The sequence below is a fragment of the Pollicipes pollicipes genome, unplaced genomic scaffold (assembly GCF_011947565.3).
Source record: "Pollicipes pollicipes isolate AB1234 unplaced genomic scaffold, Ppol_2.1 Scaffold_4002;HRSCAF=4701_pilon_pilon_pilon, whole genome shotgun sequence".
Classification (NCBI taxonomy): domain Eukaryota; kingdom Metazoa; phylum Arthropoda; class Thecostraca; order Pollicipedomorpha; family Pollicipedidae; genus Pollicipes; species Pollicipes pollicipes.
Genome location: NW_023596420.1, coordinates 737,708 through 763,661, shown reverse-complemented (window position 1 = coordinate 763,661; position 25,954 = coordinate 737,708).

Below are 25,954 nucleotides of genomic sequence, written 5' to 3'. Positions count from 1 at the left end.
CAATGCTACCAACTATTACGAATTATAGCCTTCCACCTTAAAACTCCGCATTACGGTGCGGAAAAGTAGAAAGCACCACTTCAAACTCAAAAGGAAAGTAGAACTAACAGTTGCGATCATGATATCAGAGCCATCATCGCAGGTGTCGTTTGGCAGACCACATGATGGTAGACTAGACGTCACATTTCAACAATCCGTCTATCGCCTCGTTATTATCCCAACTGCTGATACTGGCACTACTATTGTTTGTACTTTACAACATATAAAATGCATGAATATACGCCCCGAGCTGTGTGTGTGTGTGTGTGTGTGTGTGTGTGTGTGTGTGTGTGTGTGTGTGTGTGTGTGTGTGTGTGTGTGTGTGTGTGTGTGTGTGTGTGTGTGTGTGTGTGTGTGTGTGTGTGTGTGTGTGTGTGTGTGTGTGTGTGTGTGTGTGTGTGTGTGTGCGTGTGTGTGTGTGTGTGTGTGATTGTGTGAGTGTGTAAGTGTGTAAGTGTGTCGAAATATGTAAGTGTGTGTAAGTGTGTAAGTGTGTAAGTGTGTCGAAGTGTGTAAGTGTGTCGAAGTGTGTAAGTGTGTGTGTAAGTGTGAAACATGTAGGAAAAACGGCATGATCTACCACTGCCCTTTACTGAAATGGCATATGACACAATCTACTACTGTCTCCCGGACTCCGAATGACCCTGGAAGCAGCTAGTGTTGTTTTATTGTTGTATGTCGGCACAGATGATGTCAATGGCACGAATGCTGTAACAACTAAGCCTGCAATGTCAGATTATGCTTTTTTTGCTAACAGCAAAATTCCTTTGCTATGATGCATATATATTTATATATATGCATATACATATATATATATATATATATATATATATATATATATGTATAAATCCCTAGGCCATTGCCAGTGCAGGAAGCTTGATACAAACAGTTTTAGCTGCTTTGGGGCAGGGGCGCAGCCAGAGTAGATGGGAGGGGAGGCGGACACGGGATTTACAAGGGGTCTCTTGATGGTGAAGACCCCTCGTCCATGAGCAAAATCACCAGGTAGGGGAAAGTTTTATTCCAGGGGCACCTTTTCTTCGTTTTATTTATATTTTCCCATTGTTAACTGAAACGGAGGCCAAAAGCCATCGGCAAGTTCAGCTTCGTTTGCATTTTAGGTAAATAAACTGAAGCAACCAGGCTTTAAATAGCTGCATCGAATAAACCACAGGCGCTATTCATCTTACAACGGTTTAACGAGCTTTACAAAGCGATAGTACAAAGATGCTTCACCGGGTGTTCTCTGGGATCCACAGAGATGTTGAGGACTCCATGAACGTATATGATCGATCGAAATGCGATAAAAAGCGTATTTAGATGCATATCGTCTCCAACCTTCAGTCAGAATCAAGAAATGAACAAATCAAATGACATAGTTTCGAACATGCGCGCTCGCAAGTTGTGAAACAAAAACCCGGACGCCCGGCGTCTGCTTCACCCTGTTTAGGCTGCGCGGCGCCGGACCCGCGGCTTAAACTAGACGACGGTTAAAGGGCGGATGCAAATTATATATCTGAGAGAATTATCTTTAAACACTTGACGTAAATTCGTGTGTTTGGATTGAGTCCAGGCGGGTATTTCACCTGTACGATTTGTATATTAATAAAAGGGAAGGATAAGCATTTACAGCTCCGAGTACTAATGATGGAGGCTTGTGGTGGAATTAGAAACGTAAAGCCTAGATCTTTATTTTTCGTGTTGTAACTGTTCAGAGTATAACCTGAAATGTATGAAGGTGACACATACGTCCCATTCTCTTCTTTAGTTGACACGAATTAATTTTGAAGAACCTTGAAAGCATCATTTTACGACGATCGCTCGCGTGCCTGGCGTCCGCCGCCTGGTGTTATCTGCAGCGGCAAACGCCGCTCGGTTGGACGGAAAATGCACCCCAGCAATCGGTGATCTTCCTCTTAAGATTACGTGCGCGCAGCTTCGGAACATTTTTAAGTAACTTCTTTCACTAGTCGATTCTGGAAAAAGGTGACGTACACACGCAAACATGGGCTGACCCTTTTCATTTCTTACCTCTTTTCGATGTAGCCTTTTGAACATCAAGAAGACTCTTGCCTTATCCTAGCAAAGGGTCCCGTGGGTAGAACACTAGGAAGTACATAATCTACCTTTCCGAAGTTCGCAAATTTTTACGGCCGACAGTTTCATCTTTTTTGTGCTCGATGTACGCTCTTTCAGATGGTTTTAAAGTGATGTCGTAAGCCAGGACGCTCACTTCCTGGTGTTATTTGGTGTTACTTGGTGCATCCTTAGTGCAATGCTACAGTAATTGTTAACGGCAGTTGTCTGGTCCAGCTCCGACCGATTGGCCAGTGCCAATCGCTTTCACAAGCGGCCTACCATGGTCACGGACTGCCAATAGAGTTGGGCCACACCGCCAGGTAAATGCGACCCACTACACCAGAGCATCGGTATAAAACAGACCTCGGCTGCCGCAGAGACACACTAGCTCAGCAGAGCTCACTTCAGCAACATGATCCTTACTAAGGTGAGCTGATCACTTCTAAAAGCTCATATGTGCTGCCGGCTTTCTCTTAGCATGGTTAGCTACAAGTTCACATGCTCCCTGCTGTCCTCTGTCTTATATGTGCTCGATACACGCTCATAGAATGTTTTAACATTTCAGACGCAACGACACCAATGTTCTTTAAAATACAGACAGCATCCTAAGCCAGGATTGATCAGATTTGTCGTGGATGGGCAAGCATTTGTTAAAGATCATGCAGTGCTAGCTAGCGCTACATCAGATCCAAGCTTCCAACACCGCTTTTATCAAGCGCGTGGTGGCAGGCTCATGAATAGAAACGGACGAAGTTTAGATGCAAGGCACACGTGTATGTGAGCACAAAAGAGAGCATGATTAACAGCGCGCGTTTAGTGGCTATCGGCCGAATTGGTACTGTTTGTTTTTTGCAGATCTTCGCGACACTTCTCGTGGCCGGACTTTGTCTGGCTGATGGTGGCGGTCACGGCTCCGGACACAGATCTTCCGGACACGGAAAGTCCTTTTCTGGACACAGATCCGTGTCATCCGGACATGGAGGGTCCTTCTCGGGACACAGATCCGTGTCATCAGGGCACGGAGGATCCTTTGGATACAGACCAGTGTCTTACGGACATGGAGGGTCCTTCTCTGGACACAGATCTGTATCGTCCGGACACGGGGGTTTCTTCTCTGGACACAAATCTGTGTCATCCGGACACGGAGGGTCCTTCTCCGGACACAGATCTGTGTCGTCCGGGCACGGAGGGTCCTTTCTCTGGACACAAATCTGTTTCGTCCGGACACGGAACATCCTTCTCTGGACACAAATCTGCGTCGTCCGGACACGGAGGGTCCTTCTCTGGACACAGATCTGTGTCGTCTGGCCTTCGCGGTGGCGGCCATGGGCTAGGGGGTAGCTATAATACCCATACAGCGTCCTCGGGCTATAACGCTCCGAGTGTGTCATCTGGCTATGGCGCCCCTAGTGTGTCCTCTGGGTACAATGCCCATAGTATTTCTTCAGGATATGGAGCCCATAGTGTGTCATCTGGCTATGGTGCCCCCAGCTCGTCCTCTGGTCATAACATCCACAGTGTTTCCTCTAGCTACAGTGCCCCCAGTGTGTCCTCAGGCTACAGTACCCCCAGCGTTTCCTACAGCTATAGTGCTCCCAGCGTGTCTTCTGGCTATGGCGCTCCACATGTGTCCACCAGCTACGGCGCGCGCAGTGTGTCAGCTGGAGGCTATTCTGGAAGTTCCAGTGCCCCATCTTCGTCGTATGGCTATAGTGGCTAGCATTTGAGATGAACAGTCTGGTGGTAACTGCCATGTTTGTGCTATTTATTTGTACCGTGGATCCGTGAAACAATATTTTTGTGGTGTTTTATGATATACAGATTTACTGAATAAACCGAATCATACCCTTATGAGACGAAAAGAAAATACGCAGCCGTGCTGAAAACATGCGTCTTGCTTTAGAGCTGCAGCCTACAGGAATAATGCCGCGTAAAGGTTGAAAAATGTTGAAATACGTCATGACGTGATCTGCGTGATGAGGTGCACAATGACATGCTACGGACAAGGACATCAAGAGCATGGCAGGAACTCAAAGCCGTCACACGAGGGAGGGAATTCACATCATCCGGCCGGCTGTTGCTGGACATGCAGGCGCCTGCCGTACACACCACCACGCTCTGCTTCGTACTCGTCACACTCACCAAGTGTTATGGATAAGATGACGAACAAAAATAACGCCAGTCGGACATGTGCCGGACAGTAGATGCGAATCATGCTAAATTAAATAATCAGAGTAAAAAGTCTCAGGATGTATTTAAGTAAGGCCAGAAAAGACGAAACGCTTGCATTGAAAGCTTTCTCGTCGCCGGGTCTTTAGTACCAAAAACAGTTTACAAATCATATATATCTAGTGCCACTGGATTGGAACGGCTACGGGGATTGGGGGAATTGGGGGAACGGGGATTGGGACATGCCCAGAGTGTTCAGTCAGCAACGAGTAGCACTGTGCATCGCATTAAACTTTGCTCACATGCATAAGCAGTCGGGGTATATGGTTCAACATATGGTTCAACATGTTTCATCATGGTGGAATATGGTTCAACGATAACATCTACGACACAAGCAAATGAAGCGGCGTCGATTTTGCCTGATGAACCCGCACCTGACCGGGGGGGGGGGGGGGGGGGGAGTTGACGCCCTGACCCTGCCTGCGGTTTTTCTATTTTTCGAGCACAACTAAAAAAAAAGCATTCACAGCAACTCAAAATTTTCAATACGCGTTCATCTATCAAGTTGTCATTCTTTTGCACGAAGTGAAGTCTTGATCTACCAAAATCAGTTTCCTACGTCAGGTCAAAGAGGTAAACCTCTAAAATATTTTGACTGTGCATAACTTTTCTGTAGACCAGTTGCAATTTTTCATACTCGCCATTGCAATGAAAGATCTTAGAATATAACACACACACACACACACACACACACACACACACACACACACACACACACACACACACACACACACACACACACACACACACACACACACACACACACACACACACACACACACACACACACACACACACACACACACACACACACACACACACACACACACACACACACACACACACACACACACACACACACACACACACACACACACACACACACACACACAATTATATATATAAATATGTATATATATAATGCCCAAAGTTTGTCTATTTCAGGCTTCCGAAAAAGACCAGGTTAGTGAACTGAAGTCAGGCCAATTGTTGCTCCTTTACCTAGCCAATACAAATTTGTACCCATGTGTGTAGATTTTGATTTGTGTACATGAGGAGGAAACTACTAACTCACATGCACAACCATGCACATGTTTTTGTATGGTTTTGTTTTTTGTATATTAGGAAAAGAGTTCTAGCTCACGTGCACAGCCACTGTGTGACCACAGAGCCCAAAGATAAACATGACCGTAGCCCAGGTCATGACCTACCTCTAGGGTCCCTTCTGCAAAACACATGCTGAGCTCAAAGTAGGCAGTAATCCAAGGTAACTTTGGACACAGAATTCGAAAACTCAGCCGAAACCCTACTTTGATGTAATCTTACTGCATAATGAGGTGACGCTATTTCACGCGAGGACATGCAAGGTCATACTAGGTCATTCAAGGCCAATGGCCTATGTTGCTAGTAGCGGAGAGGCTAGATGAACGAGGGCGACGCATGTAGCCAACTCCTTATCGTGTTTGTGAAGCTGATGATGCATACATTCATGTACAAACGTGCCTGTTCTCAGCTTATCACAAGTATATTGTCAAGCGTCGAGGGGACTATGTATAGTGTAGACAACGGCTATGCGATTTTGAGTACGTGCAGATGTACAATCCAATATTTTCGACCACAGAGAAGCATTGTACTGGTCACATGAACAGATGAGCATGCCATTTCTTTCAAATGAGTTTCTCCTAAATGTAAGCTAAGTTGACCACAGATCACCTCTGGGTAAGCCTAAGATGTTGGTTGTGCCTGAAATAATTTTTTTATAGAGCTGTACCTAATCAAGTGAACTGATTCAAAAGCACATTGTAAAAATATCACTTTTGTAGGCTTCTAAAAAAACAATTTTGAGTGGTAACCTGATCTGACCTGACCGTTTTGGGGACAGCAATGGTCGGAATGGACTCCCTACAGCCTTAACGTTTATTTTCATGCCCTGAATATCCGTCTTGACGTGTTGACATAGGCTTTAACTGATCTATCAGAAATACCATTTTTGACATTTCATGACCCCTGGTGACTTCACATTTAACGTAAGATGAAAAATGTTCTTACTGCATATGCTGGAAAACACGAGGTTTTAGTGTTGGCTATTTTTCCATGTCCCTCAGATTCCCGAGAAAGTTTCTTCTGAATTTACTGGTTTAAGTAGATTGGCATGGGTGGGAAACGCATCGAAAAGAAATGAAAACCAATTTTGTCGCTCAGTGGATGTGGGGGGGGGACATGACAACTGGAGGTTTTTATGGAAGTTTCAGCGCCCCTTCTTCGTCGTATGGCTATAGTGACTAGCATTTGAGATGAACTGTGGTGGTAGTTGTCAAGATTGTGCTATTTATTTGTACTGAGGATCCGTAAAGCGTTTCGAATACTTTTGTGATGTTCCATTTCATACCGCATTACTGAATAAACTGGATCATACCCTGAGGAGAGAAAAGAAAATACGTATTGTGCTGAAAACATGCATTTAGCTTTAGAGCTACAGCCTACAGAAAAGATAGTGTTGGAAATAAACGGACAGGAAAATATCAGAAAGCTCGACACTCGTACCTATGATTAAAACTCGTCGCCAGTGGCAAACCCGTCTTCTTTTTTCTTCTGTCATTCGTTTTAGAGAGCAAGGCTGGGTCATTGTACACGGAATATTTCACAAGTTTATGGGCTAGGTGTAGTCTCGGCAAACCTGGTATTCACAAAGCAGCACCTTAATTCAAGAGGTATTTTTCTAAATACATCGTCGAAATCTTAAAGCAATTTGTGACATATAGAAAAGGGCACGCATAGCAGTAAGAATACTGGTAAAGCATATAGCTCCTAATAGTTTTTGGACAAGCTGAAAACCGGTACAGAAACTAAAGAATGATTGTGTTTTGATATTGTGATGGGCTGTGTTAATACGATATTACATAAAGTGTTATGTGTGAGTGCCCCAGGCGCTTACCATAGGTCTAATTGGTTCAGCCGATTCTTGAACCAAACTTAAGAAAAAGGACGGCCGTTAGCGCCATTGTCGGCCATTTTGTTCTACGGCACCAATGTTCCTTAGAATACAGACAGCATCCTAAGCCAGGATTGATCAGATTTGTCGTGGATGGCCAAGCACTTGTTACAGACCATGCAGTGCTAGCTAGCGCTAGGTCAGATCCAAACTTCCAATGCCGCTTTTATCAAGCGCGTGGCGGCAGGATCATGAATAGAAACGGACGAAGTTTAGATGCAAGGCACACGTGTATGTGAGCACAAAAGAGAGCATGATTAACAGCGCGCGTTTAGTGCCTATCGGCCGAATTTGTACTGTTTGTTTTTTGCAGATCTTCGCGACACTTCTCGTGGCCGGACTTTGTCTGGCTGATGGTGGCGGTCACGGCTCCGGACAGATTTTCCGGACACGGAAAGTCCTTTTCTGGACACAGATCCGTGTCATCCGGACATGGAGGGTCCTTCTCGGAACACAGATCCGTGTCATCAGGGCACGGAGGACCCTTTGGACACAGACCAGTGTCTTACGGGCATAGAGGGTCCTTCTCTGGACACAGATCTGTATCGTCTGGACACGGAGGCTTCTTCTCTGGACACAAATCTGTGTCATCCGGACACGGAGGGTCCTTCTCCGGCCACAGATCTGTGTCATCCGGGCACGGAGGGTCCTTTTCTGGACACAAATCTGTTTCGTCCGGACCCGGAACATCCTTCTCTGGACACAGATCTGCGTCGTCCGGACACGGGGCATCCTTCTCTGGACACAGATATGCGTCGTCCGGACACGGAGGGTCCTTCTCTGGACACAGATCTGTATCGTCTGGCCTTCGTAAGGCCAGAAAAGACAAAACGCTTGCATTGAAAGCTTTCTCGTCGCCGGGTCTTTAGTACCAAAAACAGTTTACAAATCATATATATCTAATGCCACTGGATTGGAACGGCTACGGGGATTGGGGGAATTGGGGGAACGGGGATTGGGAAATGCCCAGAGTGTGCAGTCAGCAACGAGTAGCACTGTGCATCGCATTAAACTTTGCTCACATGCATAAGCAGTCGGGGTATATGGTTCAACATATGGTTCAATATGTTTCATTATGGTGGAATATGGTTCAACGATAACATCTACGACACAAGCAAATGAAGCGTCGATTTTGCCTGATGAACCCGCACCTGACCGGGGGGGGGAGGGGGGGGGGGAGTTGACACCCTGACCCTGACTGCTGTTTTTCTATTTTTCGAGCACAACTCAAAAGCAAACATTCGCAGCAACACAAAATTTCAATACGCGTTCATCTATCAAGTTGTCATTCTTTTGCACAAAGTGAAGTCTTGATCTACCAAAATCAGTGTCTTACGTCAGGTCAAAGAGGTAAACCTCTAAAACATTTTGACCGTGCATAACTTTTCTGTAGGCCAGTTGCCATTTTTTATACTCGCCATTGCAATAGAAGATATTATGATATACACACACATAGTTTGTCTTTTTCACGCTTTCCGAAAAAGGTCAGGTCAGTGAGCTGAAGTCAGGCCAATTGTTGTTACTTTACCTAGCCAATACAAATTTGTACGCATGTGTGTATAGACGGCCGCCACGTCGAAGACACCGAGGTTTCAGGTGCACTATATTTGGTGACCGCCCATCGCCAGCACCGCGCCTCAACTCCTCGTGGACACTGACAGGGAAACAACGAAACCTCGGAAATGGACAGACTAGACTTAGAACTAAACAGAGCGGAAACAGACAGAACAGAGACTAAAGTTAGCAATACAAAATGAATACGAAAATAGCATGGATTGACTGACACTAAATTAGACCCAAGATAATAGCGAACTAAGTGACTCAACAAACGAGAAGCGAGCACTAAATCAAACTAGAAATGCAAACGGTACACTGACTACATGTGTAAATTTTGATGTGTGTACATGAGGAAGAGACTACTAACCCATATGCACAGCCATGCACATGTTTTTGTATAGTTTTGTTCTTTGTATATTTGGAAAAGAGTTCTAGCTCACGTGCACAGCCACTGTGTGACCACAGAGCCCAAAGATAAACATGACCGTAGCCCAGGTCATGACCTACCTCTAGGGTCCCTTCTGCAAAACACATGCTGAGCTCAAAGTAGGCAGTAATCCAAGGTAACTTTGGACTCAGAATTCGAAAACTCAGCCGAAACCCTACTTTGATGTAATCTTACTGCATAATGAGGTGACGCTATTTCACGCGAGGACATGCAAGGTCATACTTGGTCATTCAAGGTCAATGACCTATGTTGCTAGTAGCGGAGAGGCTAGATGAACGAGGGCGACGCATGTAGCCAACTCCTTATCGTGTTTGTGAAGCTGATGATGCATACATTCATGTACAAACGTGCCTGTTCTCAGCTTATCACAAGTACATTGTCAAGCGTCGAGGGGACTATGTAATGTGCAGACAACGGCTATGCGATTTTGAGTACGTGCGGATGTACAATGCAATATTTTCGACCACAGAGAGGCATTGTACTGGTCACATGAACAGGTGAGCATGCCATTTCTTTCAAATGAGCTTCTCCTAAATGTAAGCTAAGTTGACCACAGATCACCTCTGGGTAAGCCTAAGATGTTGGTTGTGACTGCAATAATTTTGTTCTACAGCTGTACCTAATCAAGTGAACTGATTCAAAAGCACATTGTAAAAATATCACTTTTGTAGGCTTCTAAAAAAACAATTTTGAGTGGTAACCTGATCTGACCTGACCGTTTTGGGGACAGCAATGGTCGGAATGGATTCCCTACAGCCTTAACGTTTATTTTCATGCCCTGAATATCCGTCTTGACGGGTTGACATAGGCTTTAACTGTATCTATCAGAAAGACCATTTTTTGACGTTTTATGACCCCTGGTGACCTCACAGTTAACGTAAGATGGAAAATGTTCTTACCGCATATGCTGGATAACCCGAGGTTTTAGTGTTGGTTATTTTTCCATGTCGCTCGAGATTCCGGAGAAAGTTTCTTCTGAATTTACTGGTTTAAGTAGATTGGCATGGGTGGGAAACGCATCGAAAAGAAATGAAAACCAATTTTGTCGCTCAGTGGATGTGGGGGGGGGACATGACAACTGGAGGTTTTTATGGAAGTTTCAGCGCCCCTTCTTCGTCGTATGGCTATAGTGACTAGCATTTGAGATGAACTGTGGTGGTAGTTGTCAAGATTGTGCTATTTATTTGTACTGAGGATCCGTAAAGCGTTTCGAATACTTTTGTGATGTTCCATTTCATACCGCATTACTGAATAAACTGGATCATACCCTGAGGAGAGAAAAGAAAATACGTATCCGTGCTGAACACATGTATTTAGCTTTAGAGCTACAGCCTACAGAATTAATGACGAATAGGAATAATGCCGAATAAATGTTGAAACATGTTGAATCAAGTCAAGACGTGATGTGCATGATGAGGTGCACAATGACATACTACGGACAGGGACATCAAGAGCATGGCAGGAACTCAAAGCCGTCACACGAGGGAGGGAATTCACATCATCCGGCCGGCTGTTGCTGGAACATGTGCCTGTCGTACACACCGCCACGCTCTGCTTCGTACACGTCACAATCTCCAAGCGTTATGAGTGAGATGACGAACAAGAATTGCGTCAGTCGGTCATGCACCAAGGTTAGATCCGAAAAATTCTAATGAAACTAATCCGAGTCAAAAGTCTCTGAATGTATTACAGTTAGGCCAAAAAGACGAAGCACTGACATCGAAAACTTTCTTGTCGCCGGGTTTTTAGTACCAAAAACAGCTTACAAACGACGTATATCTAATGCCACTAGATTGGAAACGGCTATGCCCAGAGTGTGCAATCGACAACGATTGGCAATGTACATCGCATTAAACTTCACTTACACGCATAAGCGGTCGGGTTATGGCTCAACGATAAAATCTACGACACAAGTAAATGAAGCGTTGATTCCGGCTGATTAACCCGCACCCGGTTGGGGGAGGGGGTGGGTGGGTGGGAGCATTGACTCCCCGACTGCTGTTTTTCGAGCACGGGTAAAGAAACAGACATTCGCAGCAGCATGAAATTTTCAGTACGCGTTCATCTAACAACTTGTCATTGTTTTATACAGCGAGGTCTGCATGTAAGACGGAAGCATATTGTAAAAATATCGCTTTTTTGGCTACTCATACAATTTTTGAACGATGACCTGATCTACCCTGACCGTTTTGGGACGGCAATGGTCGGAATGGACTCCCTGCAGCCTTAACGTATATTTGCATGCCCCAAATATCCGTCTTGACGTGTTGACATAGGCTTTAACTGCATCTATCAGAAAGATCACTTTTGACATCTCGTCACCTCTGGTGACCTCACATTTGACCTAAATTAAACATGTCACATGCATTCTGCATCACTTGACGAGACCTTTAAAGAAGTACATTTGTTTTTCCCATACGGCGTCTGGAAATGAGAGATCCCAGGGGAAGTCCACTTCGGTCCGGCCGGGTGCGGTTGTCTCAGACCCCCGGCCGGGCTCAGATCAACGCGTGCTTTTCCCCAAAGAAAACCGTAAGTTTGGGTCGCCCGTAACCCACCCGGCTTGCCTTGTTTGTCCAGTTTGCCTGCGACTCGATACCATTTCACAGTTAATGCCTCTTTTTCGATTTGTACGATCTGCGCACGTCTGCTCGTAAATTAACATTAGTGATGCCGATCTAGTGGTATAAGATGGCTACGTCACAAATGAACAAAACCTTAAATCACGTGTTTTTGCACGCCCGGAGCAATCTCATTAGAAATAAGTTTTGGCTTTGAACTATACTCATCCACGCACGAGAGCGACACACGAACGAGGCAAAATTGCATTTGATGAGAATGAGCTGAGCGAACGACAAACAGGACTAAAATACCAGAAATGCTGGTATTAGTGGGGATGGGGTGGCCGACTAACTGAATGAACTCAACCATACCCTGATAAAACCTGAGGGAAATACACAACGATACTGAGAAAATGCATCCAGCTTAAGAACCACAGCATACAGGAAGGAGATGCAGAAAAGGCAGCACGCTTCGCTGTCTTTGAAAGCTCAGCTGTCTTCTCGGAAGCCTCCAGACTTCATGAACGCGACACGTGGAACCAATGTGACAAACAGATGTCATGGACAAGTCCTATAAGATACATGCGGTGACTGGCCAAAAGAGCTCTTGGTTGTGGTTGGGCTTCCAAAATAGATGAAACTAACTCCCAATGCATGAGCTTCTGCACGTAATTTTCGTCGCAATTGCGCGTAACTCTGTGGATCGGTTTTTCAGCGAGATGGAATCCATGGGGGGGGGGAGGGGTAGGAAGACTGTATTCGGTGAGAAGACTTGCATAGACTTCATGTTTTGCTTTCGTAAATGCTAATTATGTCTGGCTTCTTTTATGACGTATTGCCCCATCAGAGTAGGATTTTTTGTCAGGGATACACAGGGGTCAAATTTGGTAGATGAAATTGCGCCCTGTACACGTGCTTACCACACATGTCGGGTGGGCGCTACACGTGCGGGTACCCGCGGCGAGTGGTGGAGGGGCAAGGTCAGAATGGAAAAGCCGGTCTTTTGATATTGGTTTACTTTTTCATGTCACCCAACCGGAGATTTCCGAAAAGCAAATCTACTGGTTTAAGTAGAATGCCAGGGATGCCACATGCATCAAACATAAATGGAAACGAATTTCATCGCCCGGTGGATGTGGGATGCTATTGTTTCCATTTTGTATGTGAATGTGAGACATTACAAAAATGGCTTTGATTTGCAGCAACGCGTCACTAAACCGGCGTACCGGGCCGCAGCGCTGGCGCTCTCAATCATCGTGGGCCTTCTGGCTACCGTTAGTGTTGGAAATAAACGGACAGGAAAATATCAGAAAGCTCGACACTCGTACCTATGATTAAAACTCGTCGCCAGTGGCAAACCCGTCTTCTTTTTTCTTCTGTCATTCGTTTTAGAGAGCAAGGCTGGGTCATTGTACACGGAATATGTCACAAGTTTATGGACTAGGAGTAGTCTCGGCAAACCTGGTATTCACAAAGCAGCACCTTAATTCAAGAGGTATTTTTCTAAATACATCATCGAAATCTTAAAGCAATTTGTAACATTTAGAAAAGGGCACGCCTAGCAGTAAGAATACTGGAAAAGCATATAGCTCCTGATAGTTTATGGACAAGCTGAAAACCGGTACAGAAGCTAAAGAAAGATTGTGTTTCGATATTGTGATGGGCTGTGTTAATACGATATTACAAAAAGTGTTATGTGTGAGTGCCCCAGGCGCTTACCATAGGTCTAGTTGGTTCAGCCGATTCTTGAACCAAACTTAAGAAAAAGGACGGCCGTGAGCGTCATTGTCGGCCATTTTGTTCTATTCCATGCCCAAGACCAGCGACGGCAAGTTGGAAGTGAAAGTTTCACACGACCCTGGACCGGCACCGACGCTTAGGTGTGCCACGCAGCAACCCTGTATTTCACACGGTGAACGCGTGATAAAATGTTGAAGACTCCGCATGGTCATAGGTTTTGGGCGACGCAAATTTGCCGCCAATCGCATATTGCTCGACAGGTGAAGACGCCTTGATGCATGTCTCGAGAACGACGCGTCGGGGCGATACGAAATTTGCAGGGTAAAATCGGAAATCTAATGGGGACTCGAATATTAGCATGATTCTGATACCACGTACCACGTGTGACGTGCACACGAGTGGAAAGATATAATTGGTCGTTTGTGACGATTTTTACGTCTCCCAACGTTGGCAAATGCACGGCATACAAGTTCAGTGTGCGACGCGAATTTTTGCAACGCACAGATCGGCCGCAAATTTCCGGACAACTTTCAAATGACAGCATATTAATGAATGAAGGTGACTGTAAGAGCCTGAGGGAAAACGGCCATGATTCAGGTGTTAAAGCGTCCACCAACGTGTTGATGGATTCCTTCTCTCCCTTCATCACCATTTGTGGTATGCGTAGCATTCTGAGCCTTGCAATCCGATTTCAATCCAGACCCGTAATCGACCTTTTTAGTTATCACAGTCATAGCAGATGTCAATCCCGCATATACAAATTACCAGCGCACCAGTCAGGTGAATGTTAATGTGCATCTTGCCAGGGTTCTGGTACAAGATGTGAGATGCTAGACTGATGTTCCAGCAGCGACATAACCGTGGAAAAGGTGGTGTTAAGCTGCCTTCGACAGGACGGACACTTACTTCTTGGTGCTATTCAGTTTGCTTGGTGTTATTTGGTGTATACTTGGTGCAACGCTACAGTAAGTGTTAACGGCAGTTGTCTAGTCCAGCGCGGACCGATTGGCTCGTGCCGATCGTTTTCACAAGCGGCCTACCATGGTCACGGACCGCCAATAGAGTTGGGCCACACCGCCAGGTAAATGCGACCCACTACACCAGAGCATCGGTATAAAACACACCTCGGCTGCCGCAGAGACACACTAGCTCAGCAGAGCTCACTTCAGCAACATGATCCTTACCAAGGTGAGCTGATCACCTCTAAAAGCTCATATGTGCTGCCGGCTTTCTCTTAGCATGGTTAGCTACAAGTTCACGGGCTCCCTGCTGTCCTCTGCCTTTTATGTGTTCGATACACGCTCCTAGAATATTTTAAAATTTGAGACGCAACGGCACCAATGTTCTTTAAAATACAGACAGCATCCTAAGCCAGGATTGATTAGATTTGTCGTGGATGGGTAAGCATTTGCTAAAGATCATGCAGTGCTAGCTAGCGCTACATCAGATCCAAGCTTCCATCACCGCTATTATCAAGCGCGTGGTGGCAGGCTCATCAATAGAAACGGACGAAGTTTAGATGCAGGGCACACGTGCATGAGAGCACAAAAGAGAGCATGATTAGCAGCGCGCGCTTTAATGGCTACCAGCCGAATTTGTACCGTTTGTTTTTTGCAGATCTTCGCGACACTTCTCGTGGCCGGACTTTGTCTGGCTGATGGTGGCGGTCACGGCTCCGGACACAGATCTTCCGGACACGAAAAGTCCTTCTCTGGACACAGATCCGTGTCATCCGGACATGGAGAGTCCTTCTCCGGACATGGAGGGTCCTTCTCCGGACACAGATCCGTGTCATCCGGACACGGAGGATCCTTTGGACACAGACCAGTGTCTTACGGACATGGAGGGTCCTTCTCTGGACATAGATCTGTAATCATCCGGGCACGGAGGGTCCTTCTCTGGACACAAAGCTGTGTCATCCGGACACGGAGGGTCCTTCTCTCCGGACACAGATCTGCGTCATCCGGGCACGGAGGGTCCTTTCTGGACACAAATCTGTTTTCGTCCGGACACGGGTCGTCTGGCCTCCGCGGTAGCGGCCATGGGCTGGGGTAGCTATAATACTCATACGGCGTCCTCGGGTTATAACGCTCCGAGTGTGTCATCTGGCTATAGCGCCCCTAGTGTGTCCTCTGGGTACAATGCCCATAGTGTTCGTCAGGATATGGAGCTCATAGTGTGTCATCTGGCTATGGGTGCCCCTAGTTCGTCCTCTGGTTCGTAACACCCATAGCGTTTGTCCTCTAGCTACAGTGCCCCCAGTGTGTCCTCAGGCTACAGTACCCCCAGCGTTTCCTACAGCTATAGTGCTCCCAGCGTGTCTTCTGGCTATGGTGCTCCACATGTGTCCACCAGCTACGGCGCGCGCAGTGTGTCAACTGGAGGCTATTCTGGAAGTTCCAGTGCCCCTTCTTCGTCGTATGGCTATAGTGGCTAGCATTTGAGATGAACAGTCTGGTGGTAACTGTCATGGTTGTGCTATTTATTTGTACCGTGGATCCGAAAAGCAATACTTTTGTGGTGTTTCATGATATACAGATTTACTGAATAAACCGAATCATACCCTTATGAGACGAAAAGAAAATACGTAGCCGTACCGAAAATGGACATCTTGCTTTAGAGCTGCAGCCTACAGGAATAATGCCGCGTAAAGGTTGAAAAATGTTGAAATACGTCATGACGTGATCTGCGTGATGAGGTGCACAATGACATGCTACGGACAAGGACATCAAGAGCATGGCAGGAATTCAAAGCCGTCACTCGAGGGAGGGAGTTCACATCATCCGGCCGGCTGTTGCTGGACATACAGGTGCCTGTCGTACACACCGTCACGCTCCGCTTCGTACTATTCACACTCTCCAAGCGTTATGGATAAGATGACGAACAAAAATAGCGTCGGTCGGACATGTGCCAAACATAGATCCGAATCATGCTAAATGAAATAACCAGAGTTAAAAGTCTCAGGACGTATTAAAGTAAGGCCAAAAAGACAAAACGCTTGCATTGAAAGGTTTCTCGTCGCCAGGTTTTTAGTACCAAAAACAGTTTAAAATCATATATATCTAATGCCACTAGATTGGAGCGGCTACGGGGGTTGGGGAATTGGGGAACGAGGATTGGGAAATGCCCAGAGTGTGCAGTCAGCAACAAGTAGCACTGCATCGCATTAAACTTCGCTCACATGCATAAGCAGTCGGGGTATATGGCTCAATATATGGTTCAATATGTTTCATTATGGTGGAATATGGTTCAACGACAACATCTACGACACAAGCAAATGAAGCGTTGATTTCGCCTGATGAACCCGCACCCGACCGGAGGGGGGGGGGGAGGGGGGGGGGGGAGTTGACGCCCTGACCCTGACTGCTGTTTTTCTATTTTTCGAGCACAACTCAAAACAAACATTCTCAGCACCTCAAAATTTTCAGTACGCGTTCATCTATCAAGTTGTCATTCTTTTGCACAAAGTGAAGTCTTGATCTGCCCAAATCAGTTTCCTACGTCAGGTCAAAGAGGTAAACCTCTAAAACATTTTGACCGTGCATAGCTTCTGTAGACCAGTTGTCGTTTTCATACTCGCCTTTGCAATAGAAGATATTATAATATAACACACACACACACACACACACACACACACACACACACCACACACACACACACACACACACACACACACACACACACACACACACACACACACGCACACACACACACACACACACACACACGCACACACACACATAGGCACACACACACACACACACACACACACACACACACAACACACACGCACACACACACACAGACACACACACACACACACACACACACACACACACACACACACACACTTGCATATATATATATATATATATATATATATATATATATATATATATATAATACCCAAAGTTTGTCTATTCAGGCTTCCCGAAAAGACCAGGTCAGTGAGCTGAAGTCAGGCCAATTGTTGCTACTTTACCTAGCCAATGCAAATTTGTACGCATGTGTGTAAATTTTGATTTGCGCACATGAGAAAGAGACTACTAACTCACATGCACAGCCATGCACATGTTTTTGTATAGTTTTGTTTTTTGTATATTAGGACAAGAGCTGTAACTCACGTGCACAGCCATTATGTGACCACAGAGCCCAAAGATTAGCATGACTGTAGCCCAGGTCATGACCTACCTCTAGGGTCCCTTCTGCAAAACACATGCTGAGCTCAAAGTAGGCAGTAATCCAAGGTAACTTTGGACACAGAATTCGAAAACTCAGCCGAAACCCTACTTTGATGTAATCTTACTGCATAATGAGGTGACGCTATTTCACGCGAGGACATGCAAGGTCATACTTGGTCATTCAAGGCCAATGGCCTATGTTGCTAGTAGCGGAGAGGCTAGATGAACGAGGGCGACACATGTAGCCACCTCCTTATCGTGTTTGTGAAGCTGATGATGTATGAATTCATGCACAAACGTGCATGCTCTCAGTTTATCACAAGTATATTGTCAAGCGTCGAGGGGACTATGCACAGTGTAGATAACGGCTATGCGATTTTGAGTACGTGCAGATGTACAATGCAGCATGTTCGACCACAGAGAAGCCATTGTACTGGTCACATGGACCAGATGAGCATGCCATTTCTTTCAAATGAGTTTCTCCTAAATGTAAGCTAGGTTGACCACAGATCACCTCTGGGTAAGCCTAAGATGTTGGTTGTGCCTGAAATAATTTTGTTCTACAGCTGTACCTAATCAAGTGAACTGAGTCAAAAGCTCATTGTAAGAAATATCGCTGTTGTAGGCTTTTCATAAAACAATTTTGAACGGTAGCCTGATCTGATCTGACCGTTTTGGGGACAGCCATGGTCGGAATTGATTCCCTACAGCCTTAACGTTTATTTCATGCCCTGAATATCCGTCTTGACATGTTGACATAGGCTTTAACTGCATCTATCAGAAAGACCATTTTTGACGTTTGAAGACCCCTGGTGGTCTCACATTTAACGTAAGATGAAAAATGTTCTTACTGCATATGCTGGAAAACCCGAGGTTTTAGTGTTGGTTATTTTTCCATGTCGCTCGAGATTCCGGAGAAAGTTTCTTCTGAATTTACTGGTTTAAGTAGATTGGCATGGGTGGGAAACGCATCGAAAAGAAATGAAAACCAATTTTGTCGCTCAGTGGATGTGGGGGGGGGACATGACAACTGGAGGTTTTTATGGAAGTTTCAGCGCCCCTTCTTCGTCGTATGGCTATAGTGACTAGCATTTGAGATGAACTGTGGTGGTAGTTGTCAAGATTGTGCTATTTATTTGTACTGAGGATCCGTAAAGCGTTTCGAATACTTTTGTGATGTTCCATTTCATACCGCATTACTGAATAAACTGGATCATACCCTGAGGAGAGAAAAGAAAATACGTATCCGTGCTGAACACATGTATTTAGCTTTAGAGCTACAGCCTACAGAATTAATGACGAATAGGAATAATGCCGAATAAATGTTGAAACATGTTGAATCAAGTCAAGACGTGATGTGCATGATGAGGTGCACAATGACATACTACGGACAGGGACATCAAGAGCATGGCAGGAACTCAAAGCCGTCACACGAGGGAGGGAATTCACATCATCCGGCCGGCTGTTGCTGGAACATGTGCCTGTCGTACACACCGCCACGCTCTGCTTCGTACACGTCACAATCTCCAAGCGTTATGAGTGAGATGACGAACAAGAATAGCGTCAGTCGGTCATGCACCAAGCTTAGATCCGAATCATTCTAATGAAAGTAATCCGAGTCAAAAGTCTCTGAATGTATTACAGCTAGGCCAAAAAGACGAAGCACTGACATCGAAAACTTTCTTGTCGCCGGGTTTTTAGTACCAAAAACAGTTTACAAACGACGTATATCTAATGCCACTAGATTGGAAACGGCTATGCCCAGAGTGTGCAATCGGCAACGAGAGGCAATGTGCATCGCATTAAACTTCACTCACATGCATAAGCGGTCGGGTTATGGCTCAACGATAAAATCTACGACACAAGTAAATGAAGCGTTGATTCCGGCTGGTTAACCCGCACCCGGTTGAGGGAGGGGGTGGGTGGGTGGGAGCATTGACTCCCCGACTACTGTTTTTCGAGCACGGGTAAAGAAACAGACATTCGACGCAGCATGAAATTTTCAGTACGCGTTCATCTAACAACTTGTCTTTGTTTTATACAGCGAGGTCTTCATGTAAGTCGGAAGCATATGGTAAAAAGTATCGCTTTTTTGGCTACTTATACAATTGTTGAACGATGACCTGATCTAACATGACCGTTTTGGGGACGGCAATGGTCGGAATGGACTCCCTGCAGCCTTAACGTTCATTTGCATGCCCTAAATATCCGTCTTGACGTGTTGACATAGGCTTTAACTGCATCTATCAGAAAGATCACTTTTGACATTTCGTCACCTCTGGTGACCTCACATTCGACCTAAATTAAAACATGTCACAGTGCATTCTGCATGACTTGACGAGACCTTCAAAGAAGTACATTTGTTTTTCCCATACGGCGTCTGGAAATGAGAGATCCCAGGGGAAGTCCACTTCGATCCGGCCGGGTGCGGTTGTCTCAGACCCTGCGGCCGGGCTCAGGTCAACGCGTGCTCTTCCTAAGAAAACCGTTAAGTTTGGGTCGCCCGTAACCCACCCGGCTTGCCTTGTTTGCCCAGTTTGCCTGCGAGTCTATACCATTTCACAGTTAATGCCTCTCTTTCGATATGTACCATCTGCACACGTCTGCTCGTAAATTAACATTGGTGTTGCCGATCTAGTGGTATAAGATAGCTACGTCACAAATCGACAAAACCTTAAATCACGTGTTTTTGCACGCCCGGAGCAATCTCATTAGAAATAAGTTTTGGCTTTGAACTATATTCATCCACGCACGGGAGCGACACACGAACGATGCAAAATTGCATTTGATGAGAATGCGCTGAGCGAACGACAAACAGGACCAAAGTACCAGAAATGCTGGTACTAGTGGGGATGGGGTGGCCGACTAACTGAATGAACTCAACCATACTCTGATAAAAACTGAGGGAAATACACAACGATACTGAGCGAATGCATTCCGCTTAAGAACCACAGCATACAGGAAGGAGATGCAGAATAGGCAGCACGCTTCGCTGTCTTTGAAAGCTCAGCTGTCTTCTCGGAAGCCTCCAGACCTCATGAACGCGACACGTGGAACCAATGTGATAAACAGATGCCATGGACAAGTCCTATAACATACATGCGGTGGCTGGCCAAAAGAGCTCTTGGTTGTGGTAGGGCTTCCAAAATAGATGAAACTAACTCCCAATGCATGAGCTTCTGCACGTAATTTTCTTCGCAATTGCGCATAACTCTGAGGATCGGTTTTTCAGCGAGATGAAATCCAGTGGGGGGGGGGGGGGGGGGCGGGGGTAGGAAGACTGCATTCAGTGAGAAGACTTGCATAAACTTCATGGTTTGCTTTCGTAGATGCTGATTATGTCTGGCTTCTTTTATGACGTATTGCCCCATCAGAGTAGGATTTTTTGTCAGGGATACACAGGGGTCAAATTTGGTAGATGAAATTGCGCCCTGTACACGTGCTTACCACACATGTCGGGTGGGCGCTACACGTGCGGGTACCCGCGGCGAGTGGTGGAGGGGCAAGGTCAGAATGGAAAAGCCGGTCTTTTGATATTGGTTTACTTTTTCATGTCACTCAACCGGAGATTCCCGAAAAGCAAATCCACTGGTTTAAGTAGAATGCCAGGGATGCCACATGCATCGAACATAGATGGAAACGAATTTCATCGCCCGGTGGATGTGGGATGCTATTGTTTCCATTTTGTATGTGAATGTGAGGCATTACAAAAATAGCTTTGATTTGCAGCAACGCGTCACTAACCCGGCGTACCGGGCCGCAACACTAGCGCTCTCAAACATCGTGGACCTTCTGGCTACCGTAAGTGTTGGAAATAAACGAACAGGAAAATATCAGAAAGCTCGACACTCATACCTATTTTTAAAACTCGTCGCCAGTGGCAAACCCGTCTTCTTTTTTCTTCTGTCATTCGTTTTAGAGAGCAAGGCTGGGTCATTGTACACGGAATACTTCACAAGTTTATGGGCTAGGAGGGGTCTCGGCAAACCTGGTATTCACAAAGCAGTACCTTAATTCAAGACGTATTTTTCTAAATGCATCATCGAAATCTTAAAGCAATTTGTAACATTTAGAAAAGGGCACGCCTAGCAGCAAGAATTCTGGTAAAGCATATAGCTCCTAATAGTTTATGGACAAGCTGAAAACCGGTACCGAAACTAGAGAAAGATTGTGTTTCGATATTGTGATGGGCTGCGTTAATACGATATTACATGAAGTGTTATGTGTGAGTGCCCCAAGCACTTGCCATAGGTCTAATTGGTTCAGCCGATTCTTGCACCAAACTTAAGAAAAAGGACGGCCGTGAGCGCCATTGTCGGCCATTTTGTTCTATTCCATGCCCAAGACCAGCGACGGCAAGTTGGAAGTGAAAGTTTCACACGACCCTGGACCGGCACCGACGCTTAGGTGTGCCACGCAGCAACCCTGTATTTCACACGGTGAACGCGTGATAAAATGTTGAAGACTCCCCATGGACATAGGCTTTGGGCGACGCAAACTTGCCGCCAATCGCATATTGCTCGACAGGTGAAGACGCCTTGATGCATGTCTCGAGAACGACGCGTCGGGGCGATACGAAATTTGCACGGCAAAATCGGAAATCTAATGGGGACTCGAATATTAGCATGATTCTGATACCACGTACCACGTGTGACGTGCACACGAGTGGAAAGATATAATTGGTCATCTGTGACGACTTTTACGTCTCCCAACGTTGGCAAATGCACGGCGTACAATTTCAGTGTGCGACGCGAATTTTTGCAACGCACAATTGGGCCGCAAATTTCCGGACAACTTTCAAATGACAGCATATTATTGAATGAAGGCGACTATAAGAGGCTGCGGGAAAACTGTCATGACTCAGGTGTTAAAACGTCCACCAACGTGTTGATGGATTCCTTCTCTCCCTTCATCACCGTTTTGTGGTGCACGTAGCATTCTGAGCCTTGCAATCCGATTTCAGTCCAGATCCGTAATCGACCTTTCAAGTTATCACAGTCATAGCAGATGTCGATCCCGCATAGACAAATTACCAGCGCACCAGTCAGGTAAACGCTAATGTGCATCTTGCCAGGGTTCTGGTACAAGATGTGAGATGCTAGACAGATCTTCCAGCCGCGACATAACCGTGCACAAGGCGGTGTTAAGCTGCCTTCGACAGCACGGACACTTACTTCTTGGTGCTATGCGTTGTTATTTGGTGTTATTTGGTGTATACTTGGTGCAACGCTACAGTACTTGTCAACGGCAGTTGTCTAGTCAAGGGCGGACCGATTGGCTCATGCCGATCGCTTTCACAAGCGGCCTACCATGGTCACGGACCGCCAATAGAGTTGGGCCACACCGCCAGGTAAATGCGACCCACTACACCAGAGCACCAGTATAAAACACACCTCGGCTGCCGCAGAGACACACTAGCTCAGCGGAGCTTACTTCAGCAACATGATCCTTACCAAGGTGAGCTGATCACTTTTAAAAGCCCATATGTGCTGCCGGCTTTCCCTTAGCATGGTTAGCTACATGTTCACATGCTCCCTGCTGTCCTCTGTCTTTTATGTGTTCGATACACGCTCATAGAATATTTTAAAATTGGAGACGCAACGGCACCAATGTTCTTTAAAATACAGACAGCATCCTAAGCCAGGATTGATCAGATTTGTCGTGGATGGGCAAGCATTTGTTAAAGATCATGCAGTGCTAGCTAGCGCTACATCAGATCCAAACTTCCAACACCGCTTTTATCAAGCGCGTGGTGGCAGGCTCATGAATAGAAACGGACGAAGTTTAGATGCAAGGCACACGTGTATGTGAGCACAAAAGAGAGCATGATTAACAGCGCGCGTTTAGTGGCTATCGGCCGAATTTGTACTGTTTGTTTTTTGCAGATCTTCGCGACACTTCTCGTGGCCGGACTTTGTCTGGCTGATGGTGGCGGTCACGGCTCCGGACACAGATCTTCCGGACACGAAAAGTCCTTCTCTGGACACAGATCCGTGTCATCCGGACATGGAGAGTCCTTCTCCGGACATGGAGGGTCCTTCTCCGGACACAGATCCGTGTCATCCGGACACGGAGGATCCTTTGGACACAGACCAGTGTCTTACGGACATGGAGGGTCCTTCTCTGGACATAGATCTGTATCATCCGGGCACGGAGGGTCCTTCTCTGGACACAAAGCTGTGTCATCCGGACACGGAGGGTCCTTCCTCCGGACACAGATCTGCGTCATCCGGGCACGGAGGGTCCTTTTCTGGACACAAATCTGTTTCGTCCGGACACGGGTCGTCTGGCCTCCGCGGTAGCGGCCATGGGCTAGGGGGTAGCTATAATACTCATACGGCGTCCTCGGGTTATAACGCTCCGAGTGTGTCATCCTGGCTATAGCGCCCCTAGTGTGTCCTCTGGGTACAATGCCCATAGTGTTTCTTCAGGATATGGAGCTCATAGTGTGTCATCTGGCTATGGTGCCCCTAGTTCGTCCTCTGGTCGTAACACCCATAGCGTTTCCTCTAGCTACAGTGCCCCCAGTGTGTCCTCAGGCTACAGTACCCCCAGCGTTTCCTACAGCTATAGTGCTCCCAGCGTGTCTTCTGGCTATGGTGCTCCACATGTGTCCACCAGCTACGGCGCGCGCAGTGTGTCAGCTGGAGGCTATTCTGGAAGTTCCAGTGCCCCATCTTCGTCGTATGGCTATAGTGGCTAGCATTTGAGATGAACAGTCTGGTGGTAACTGTCATGCTTGTGCTATTTATTTGTACCGTGGATCCGAAAAGCAATACTTTTGTGGTGTTTCATGATATACAGATTTACTGAATAAACCGAATCATACCCTTATGAGACGAAAAGAAAATACGCAGCCGTGCTGAAAACATGCATCTTGCTTTAGAGCTGCAGCCTACAGGAATAATGCCGCGTAAAGGTTGAAAAATGTTGAAATACGTCATGACGTGATCTGCATGATGAGGTGCACAATGACATGCTACGGACAGGGACATCAAGGGCATGGCAGGAACTCAAAGCCGTCACACGAGAGAGGGAATTCACATCCTCCGGCCGGCTGTTGCTGGACATACAGGTGCTTGTCGTACACACCGTCACGCTCTGCTTCGTACTCGTCGCACTCTCCAAGTGTTATGGACAAGATGAACAAAAATAGCGTCAGTCGGACATGTGTCGAACTCAGATACGAATCATGCTAATTAAAATAATCAGAGTTAAAGCCTCAGGGTGCATGAAAGCTAAATTATGTGTTTCATTTATATTATGTATCATGATTAATGTTATGTATTTAAGCCGTGTGTTAAAAGTTTACGCGCGTCCTGCTGTTGTTTTTTATGTGTTCGATATACGTTCGTATGATAATTCACGATTTAAGACCCTACGGCACCAGTGCTCTTTAAAAAAGTGACCGCATGTTGAGCCAGCATTGCGACGTTGTGTAGTGGCTGGGCGATCATGCGTTAAAAATCATGCAGTGCTAGCTAGCGCCGCACCAGATCCAAGCTTTCAACACCGCTTTTTGTCCAGCGCGTCGCGGCAGGTTCATGACTAGAAGCGTGCTAAATTGAACGCAAGTTATGCATGTAGGTAGACAAAAGACAGCATGATTAACAGCGCACGTTGTGATCAACAGCGCAGCGCAGCGCAGCGCACGCAACAGCGCCTACCATCATAATTTCTTCTGTTTGTTTTTTGCAGATCTTCGCGACACTTCTCGTAGCCGGGCTTTGTCTGGCTGATGGTGGCGGTCACGGCTCCGGACACAGATTATCCGGACACGGAAAGCCCTTCTCTGGACACAGATCCGTGTCATCCGGACATGGAGGGTCCTTCTCCGGACACAAATCCGTGTCATCCGGACACGGAGGACCCCTTGAACACAGACCAGTGTCTTACGGACATGGAGGGTTCTTCTCTGGACATAGATCTGTATCGTCCGGACACGGAGGCTTTTTCTCTAGACACAAATATGTGTCATCCGGACACGAAGGGTCCTTCTCCGGACACAAATTTGTGTCATCCGGGCAACTTTCGATTATATATCGATAAATTTGTATCATCCGGGACCATCGGAGGGTCCTTGTCTGGACACAAATCGGTTTCGTCCGGACACGGGGCATTCTTCTCT